The sequence below is a fragment of the Glycine soja genome, chromosome 17 (genome assembly GCF_004193775.1).
Source record: "Glycine soja cultivar W05 chromosome 17, ASM419377v2, whole genome shotgun sequence".
In the NCBI taxonomy this organism is placed as follows: Eukaryota; Viridiplantae; Streptophyta; class Magnoliopsida; order Fabales; family Fabaceae; genus Glycine; species Glycine soja.
The window spans coordinates 13452187-13460690 of record NC_041018.1 but is presented as its reverse complement, the minus strand read 5'-3'; the positions used below and the strand labels follow the sequence as shown (position 1 = coordinate 13460690).

General features: G+C 32.4%; 1 long non-coding RNA gene across 1 annotated transcript; it reads right to left on the bottom strand.

Moving 5' to 3' along the window:
• Nucleotides 1-5273: 5273 nt before the first annotated feature.
• On the bottom strand, nucleotides 5274-7325 carry LOC114392161. The gene is made up of 4 exons (XR_003662253.1): nucleotides 7239-7325; nucleotides 7073-7141; nucleotides 5813-6737; nucleotides 5274-5630 (listed from the first exon to the last, which is right to left on the bottom strand). It is a non-coding gene; the product is annotated as an uncharacterized LOC114392161 (long non-coding RNA).
• Nucleotides 7326-8504: the final 1179 nt, after the last annotated feature.

Below are 8504 nucleotides of genomic sequence, written 5' to 3'. Positions count from 1 at the left end.
GTTACTTTACATTCGATACTTTTAATTATCTCGATTTTTTTTTTATTTCTCATCGGTTTACTTCAATTTAGTCATTAATTAAAACATTTAAATACCTTGAAAAGATCAAATTGAAAACCTTCATACAAGCTACTGTTTTTTATCAGTCAATATTAGTTCTTAATTTTTTTCTTAGAATGTTAGTGAGAGATTTTTAACTCTTAAACCCTTCATTCTCAACCACCAAATCAATTTTATAATTCTCAAAGCTTTCACCGTGATGCATTGTATTGGTTAAAAATTTAAAATAGGATAGCACAAAAAAAATGTATTTTATTTTCATTTTAAAAAAAATCCAAGTTCTGGGCAAGAACAACTTAAAGGATAGTATTGATGAAGTATGATTTTTTTTACTCTCTAAACAATGCGATTTGTCCCTATCACAAAAGATAAAAAAGACCATGATCATGTCCTTTTAATTTTATTTTATTTTATTGCAAGCAAACAAAACAAATAATGCACAACACAGATGGTATTACAGAAAATTTTGCTGTATCGCCAAAAATCTCCATTCTCTGCATCAACCGGTCGGCAAACAATTATTGCAATGAAATATATATCCATGAATATCAGTTATGTTGTGCTGTTTTGTTTGTAATCTTTCCCAGTATATATCAAAAGCACCTTAAATCCTAAATATCAAGGAATTGTCTAGATTCGTGTAATCAAAATTTGCTAATCACTAAAATAAAGGAGAGAGGACATTGAAACGAAGAAAAGGAAGGAATTGGCCATATGGCACAAAGTAATTAAATTCATGAAAGTAATTAAACAACATGATATTATGATTATTGTCATAGTTTCCTTTTCATGCAATATAGTGACGGAAAGGATGAGAATAAAAGATGGTTTTAAATAGGGTTAGGGGTAGTTTTGTTGGGCTAATAGCTCAACCTCCAAGTGTCCTAAGTAAACTGGGTGTGACCTAGCAGCATAAACATTGAAACAAAGAATAAGAATAACGGGCCACGATCAAATTCAACATGCCCAGATGGCAACTACAACATCGTTGCCTGCTATTTCAGCTTAGAATCGAAAGCGATGCTCTTGCCGCAAGTAACAAGGAGAAATGATTAAGTAATCCGAGAGTATTATAGTTTTAATTATTTTTTATATAACATTATTATTAATTTTTTACCCTATAAAACCATCTTATTCTCTCATGTCGGGTTAACATAACAATATAAGTATATAACTACATATGAGTATCGATCAGTATATCTTTTACCCTTTCCCCTGACCATGTTTGTTAATTGTAAAACGGTATTCAGCCTTGTAAGTTGTAGGCAAAGGTGAAATTGAGGCATAAATGCTATTGGATTGATCAACATGTTTAACGGAGCTCAGAGGACAGCGCATATGCCATGTTGTGTTAAGGTGATGAGGACCGGTCACTAGAGGCACATGTATGTATTTATTTTTTATTTTTTTGTCTTGATCATTTGGTTCATTAGGAGAAAGATATTCACACTAATTGGAAGTTTTATTGAAAGATATAAAGTCTAATCATTAATTATTTTTGTCAATAATTAAATTCAAATACTATTTAAATGATTCAATCTTAACTTGAACTCATTATTTATTTGTATCTAATCACTTAGTTCTAGAGACATGTATTATTCTTCATATCCATTATTCTTTATTTATTTTCATTCTAACTTGACCCGCGACACTGCCCAAACATAGCCCAAATCATTCTATGTGGTTGGCCCAAAACTCGTAAATGCAATTTAGATAATGGCCAACCTAATATGTGCGTTGGTGGATCCAAAAAAAAAATACAAGCATTGTGATTTGTGAAAATGTTTAGGTTAAAGTTTGCCTAAAATTATAGAAAGTTTTGTCGCAATTCGGTCACGGCTACACGGCGAACTTGAAACACTAAAATTTTAGAAATTAGAGTCATTATATGTGGAAAAATGTTGGAAATATATATATATATATATTTTTAAATAAAAATGATATTTGAAATTAAATTAGGTTCCAAAGTTGATTATGCAAATGTAAAGTTCGTATGAACACCTTACAATGTCTGTTAAAAATGATTATTTCTAAAAAATTTAGTTATTCACTTAAATCAGTTTATTTTATTTTAGTGATAATCAATATTTTTTGCTCGATAGAAATAGTCACATAGTCTTACGTATTTCTTAGTGTAGTGGATAATTAAAGTTAAGTGTTTTTTTTTTTTTTTGTGAAATATTGTGTGTTGGTCATTTTTATTTTCATTTTAATTTTAGAATTTTGAGGTTATCACAACTCATATATCTTAAAAATAAAATAGTAGTAATACCAAGTAACCAGATGAATGTACCACATGTTAGACACATGAATGTGCCACATGAGAAGATTTTATAAGGACTAAATTCTATCATCACCAAGTTATCAAAACATGTGTTCCCAAAAAATCTAAAGATCAAAAGTATGTCACATTCTATAAACCACTTTTTATTAATAATTTCACTTTACAATAATGTTATTAATATTTTATAGCTTTTATATTTTGCATTTAGATTTTCATTTAATCAGAATAATATGTTTCACCAAAAGGTCTATCTCAATTGGTTGAGTAGAATACATAAGTATTATAAATTTCTTTTGTATCGCTTTTTATCCCAAGAGGTCAAAAAGGAAAATATGTCCGATCCAACTATTAATGATAATAGTTAACGGAATGAGCCAAACTTAATATTACTAAACACTGGCATGTAATTAGAAAGGATCCAATGCTTCAGAATAAAATATTTTAATTTACAACAATATATAAAATCGGTCGAGACCTGAAAAATCAAAATACACAACAAAAATAGGAAGACTTTTACTTCCTGCATCCCCATCCCTTTTTCTTCTGTACCTCCAAAAAATCCAAACAGACCATATTAGCCCTCACCCAACCACCCAACACCACCACTACACACAAACACCAATAGCCAACACTACCATCGATGACCATGATGCAAAGAAGAAGGTGGGATGGAGTCCAGATGACAAAAGAGGTGGAAAGGCTATTATGAAATTATGTTAACATGTTTTCGAAAAGGCTATTCCAGAAGGTTAAAAAAAAAATAGTGTATTCCAAAATATCCTTTTTGGAATGGGGTCACATTTTCCACCTCCTTCGTTATCCTGACTCCATCAAGCCTTCTTCCCTACACCATGGTCGTTAATGGTGTTGGTTTCCGGTGTTTGCGTGTAGCGGTGGTGTTGGGTGGTTGGGTGGAGGTGAGGAACAATGGTGTTGGGTGGTTGGTTGGAGCAGTAGTTTGGTCTGTTTTGGTCTTTTTGGAGATGTAAGAAGCAAAAGAGGGGTGCAGGAAGCACAAGCCCAAAAAAATAGAAAAGAAAAAGAGGCAAGGGAATAAACTGGGTAGAGCCCAATTCTAATGGTATTCATGTAAAAAAGAGGAACCTAACCTCAAAGTTTCACATAACAATAATTAATAAAAAAATAAAAAATAAAGTAATAGGAGGGTAAAAGTGGCTCGAAGCCTCCTAGTCCTAGAATAGAAGTTCTCTCATTCTTGCACACTACTCCTTAGTTTTGTAAAAAAAATTTAATCCTAACCTTTTATTGTTTGTCTCTTGTTTTTCATTTTCACTTTGTTTCATTCATTTAATTTACTAGTCAGTAACCTGTGTATTTGCACGGGTAAGTTGAAAAATACAAATTTGATGCAATCCTACCCCTTAAGGGCATTGGATAGAAGACTCCAAGAAGATTGGGTCAAAGATGCAAGAGAAGGCCCTAGGATTCTCATGAGCCTTATGGTAGATTTCGGGCTCATGGACTAAGTATGAGCCCACTTATCTTTGTACATATTAGATTAAGGTTTCATTATTTTTGGGCCTTGTATTTAGGGCTCCATAATGTAGGATTTTTCAGCCCTTGTATTTTAGGGCACCTAGACTAGTTTTTGTATTAGGGGTAGTTTTGTAATTTCACATGCACTAAGTGAATATTTGATGTGTGTAGTTGGAAATAAATTTAATTGAATTGGTTGAAGCTCAATCCAATTAAATTTTAGAGGGGGAGGTGAGCATTTTTTTACTACACCCCATTGTCACATTATATAGTCACACTTTGTGCATGTCCTTCATGCTTTACATGCCTCATGACACCTAAGCACACTTAGTGGAGAATCTTGGAATTGATCTTGGATTAGTGGGCTGAACCATAACTAAAATTCACTAATCATAATTTGTGAAATTTTGACTCCAAAGTTTGGCTCCACAAATTCAATTTCAAATTCAAGTGAAATTTGAATTGAAATTCAAATTTTCCTCCAATTTTGTGTGACACTTAGGCTATAAATAGAGGTCATGTGTGTGCATTTTTTGGAACTTTGATCATTTGAATATTAACTTCAGATTTTAGAGCTCTTTTAGAGCACAAAATTTCGTGCTCTTCTCTCCCTCTCCCTTCATTCATCTTCTTCTTCCTCCAAGCTCTTATCCATGGCCTCCTATGGTGGTGAGTTTTTTCTAGACTCATCTTCTCCTTGAAGTGGCATCTCCTCTCTCTCTTCCTTCTCCATTCCGCTGTCATTTATCTTCCAAGATGCAAAGGAATCCATTGATGAAGAAGATCATAGGCCTACAAGCTCCAATGGAGCTTACATCAAAATTACAATACAGGTGTGGACTATATAATTATAATATTATACAATATTGTTATTTCTTAAATTTAAAAGCAAGTGAATAAGCTAAAAAGTAATATAAGATAAAAAAAGTGAATCACCAGTACGTACAAATTAAATTTGATAATGATGCAAAAGAAAAACATATATTATATACCAAAAAGGAAATAACAAAGTTATGGCGTTGAAGACATAATATGTTGCACAAAAGCTTGAGAACCAAATAAGTGTACAATTTACAAAAATTTACAAATGTTACTTCGACATTACAGTAAATTTATAAACATGGTCAAACCAAAACATAGTTGACATTGGGATCAAGAAATTCGAAGACTATTTCCATGGCAGGTGTGAAGTTGTGGGCTTTGGAAAAATTTCTCCATCCACATCCAATTTTTGCCATCTTTCGCCAGTCATTGTAAATAATGCGGCATTCGGCACAATCTTCTATAATCAAATGAGTAAACCTTTTCTCTTTCATATAGTAATACATACTACTTGGAACATCCTAACATAACCAATAACTTAATTTGAGATAACAGATAATAAAAAAGTTGACAAATGAAGGTGTTTCACTAATCATGCTTAGAACAATTGGACTTTCACTAATCATTTTTATAAGTTAATATACAAATATATAGTAATGCTTAGAACAACACCAAACAGTAAATTTATTCTCTTTTCTCTCTAAACTTCTATTGTAGCAATTACAGATGAAGTTGATTCCATTTTAAAGAATGATGGATTAGTATAACGCTTCAGACATGCCCCATCCCCAACTACATCAAACCTTTAAAGAAGCCAAAAGCCAAAAAGAACAAATTTGAAAAATCTATAACATAATAATTATTTTCTAATCATATGTCTCATGAATCAGCTCATACTTATCCAACAAGTACAGTCTAGGAGGACCATGACATTCTTCATATGAATCCATTGTAAATCGAGGTAAGTCTGCACAAGTCACAAGATTTTGTTCAAAACGTAGATTAGGATGCCAATCAATCGCTACAATGCAATATGCAAGTATGTTTAAATTAGCAAAAAGGGACAATTACACCTAATGGTTACAACTTAAATCACTATGACAATGACAAGTTACAAACACAATGGGACTCTGTAAAGAGAAATCTAACCTCCATTTGTATAGAATGAGGAATGATGAGTTTGAGAAAAGAAAGCCTTCTCCAGTGAAGGAACTTCAATCTCAAGCTGTTTAACATGAGCCATAAGACCATGGCATCTTGCAGTTGTAGCCATTACTTCTTCAAGTAAATCATGGAAGATCTTAACAAGAAACCTAACCAAAATGTAATAGTTAAATAAAGAGAACTAAATGACACCTAGTGAAAAAAAAACTCTTAACGTGGAAAGTTAAAACATTGATACTGGGTTAAAAATTACATGTGCTAAAAAGGATAGGAAACAACTTCAAAGTTCATATATCGTAATACGACTTGGAACTCTGCCAAATAGAATTAACCTCAAAGAAATCAACTACACAACTCAGAATGCTTGTCATACCATGTGAAGCAGAAGCTAAAGTGAGGCCTTTATACAATTAAAACAACGAAATAGCTGACAATAAACACAGTGTCAAATTGAGGTTAGTTCATAATATGAAGAACTTAAAAAAGCAACAATATAAATGGGAAAACCATTTGTTACCACAAAAACAACCTATCTTTATCTCTACTCTAGCCTTAATACTTTTTCAACAACAAACATTGCTTGAAGAGAAAACCACTTGTTACCAAGAAAGGAAGGAGAGACAAATATGAGAAATTTAATGGCCATCAGCTAAGCCAAAACAGAAAATATTAAGCAAGGCTAGAGTAGGTATTAAAAGGAAGCTAGAAATTTTTATCAAATTGCATCATCAATTAAATCCAACCTCACCATCAGCATATGACTGTAATAAAAAAGTTCAATATAAACTGAAAAGCACTTTGACCTTCCCATCCATTGCAGAGAGTGCCGAACTTACAAACTCATCATTGGAAAAGTTAGCAAACCCAAATCTCCTTGATCTTCTAGAGTCTATGTCAATTATAACTTTTGCTATGAAACAAACCCACAAGTATAAGTATGACAGAACCAAAAATAGGACCACACAGTCATTTTTTAATGCAGGCATGAAATCTCACCAGCCACATGTTTATGTTTATTCCAGTTTTGTCAATATGAAACCAAGAAATTTTCGATTGAATGCACCAACAAAAGAACAATTATAGTTATTTAGCAATGACATACAAATGCTATGCTTGCTGTGATTATAATGCCATGGCAAAATTATAATGACATCAAAGGAAACTGAAGAACATATGGTAAAGTGAGGATGACGGGTGGCTAAAATTGGACACCATGTGACAACAATGAAAGTGAGCCGAATTTACCATCAACCACATCTCCAAAGCCAGAAAATGCATCCTTAAGAGATTAATCATCAACTCCATATGAAAGGCCTGAAATAGCAAAGTTAAAAACAATAAAACTATAAGAAAATTGGCGATCAGGTGTGTGGTTTGTATCCACAACTATTTTTCCAACAACAATGAATACCTCCAATGAAAAGCTTGCTTGAAGACATGCAACGAATGTAATTATACATGGATAAAACAGGTGCTTTTGTGCTACGAGCAACACTCTGCCTCAAGACATTTCCAACCTTATTACAAAAGGTGCTTTTGCACATAATATTGTAAAAATTGAAACCAGTTATTGTAAGGATTAATAGAATAAAAATGCATCATCGTGATAGCCATAACCAAATGACAAATTCTAAAAGGTGATGAGCTTCACTTCTCAAAAAAACTAAAATAACTTTCAGGCATTATAGTCGCCATTTGGCAGACATAAAATAAATTAAGTAAGGAAATCATAAAGCAACCTCGACATTAATAAATAGGAAATATACTTCAAAAAATGATATTTTACCTCGTTGATAGCAAGCACTTGGTTGTTTCTCTTCTTCACCTTTTTCAATTTCCTCAAAAAATACCTAATTGAAAGCAAAACAAAATCAAAATTATACAAACAATCCCTAAATCATAGAATTCAAAAATAAAGGCAATTAAATCCAATTGCTAGAAACTAAGAAAATAATACACGGCGCAAAACATTACATCAATCATGTCAGAAAAATAAAACTGTTAAAAAGAAACAAAACATTACCAGAACTTGGACTTGGCGAAAACCTCATTGGTGGACCAAAGCTTCATTTGATAGATCTTGGGGTGCTGATCTGGTTGCGTGGGAAGAGCTCTCCCAACCACTTGGTATTGGTGAAACTACAAACACACATAACAAAACACCACCTCATAAAAATTATTAAGAGAGAAAAATGAAATCGAACACCAAAGGCAAAAGAAATATGAGAATAAACACTTACTCACAGATTTAGATTTTTTAAGAAAAAGAAGAAGGAGAAAATGATGAAAGGGAGAGACAAAAATGGAGAAAATGAGTTGGATTTGTTGTCTGTGGAGAGAAGAAAAAAAGAAAGAAAGAAAGAAAGAAAGAAAGAGAGAAACGTATAAGAGAAACTGAAATTGAAAATTTTGAAATTTGAATTTGAATTTCAAAATGAACATAAAAGAGTAGAAGTAATAATTGCGAGAACACAAAAAAGAGAAGCAGAGGAAAGGAGGTCCGGCTTGGGAAGCAGAATTAATATAAAATTATGAAAAAATTGAGAGTGTGACAGGTGTCCCAGCTGGTTGTTCTTTTATTACTAACAGTAGATTGAAGAAAACAGGTATGCACCAAGAATTAATGTCCAGCCAAAAATTCTAAAAATCTCAAAGAACTACAAAACTAATCAATACA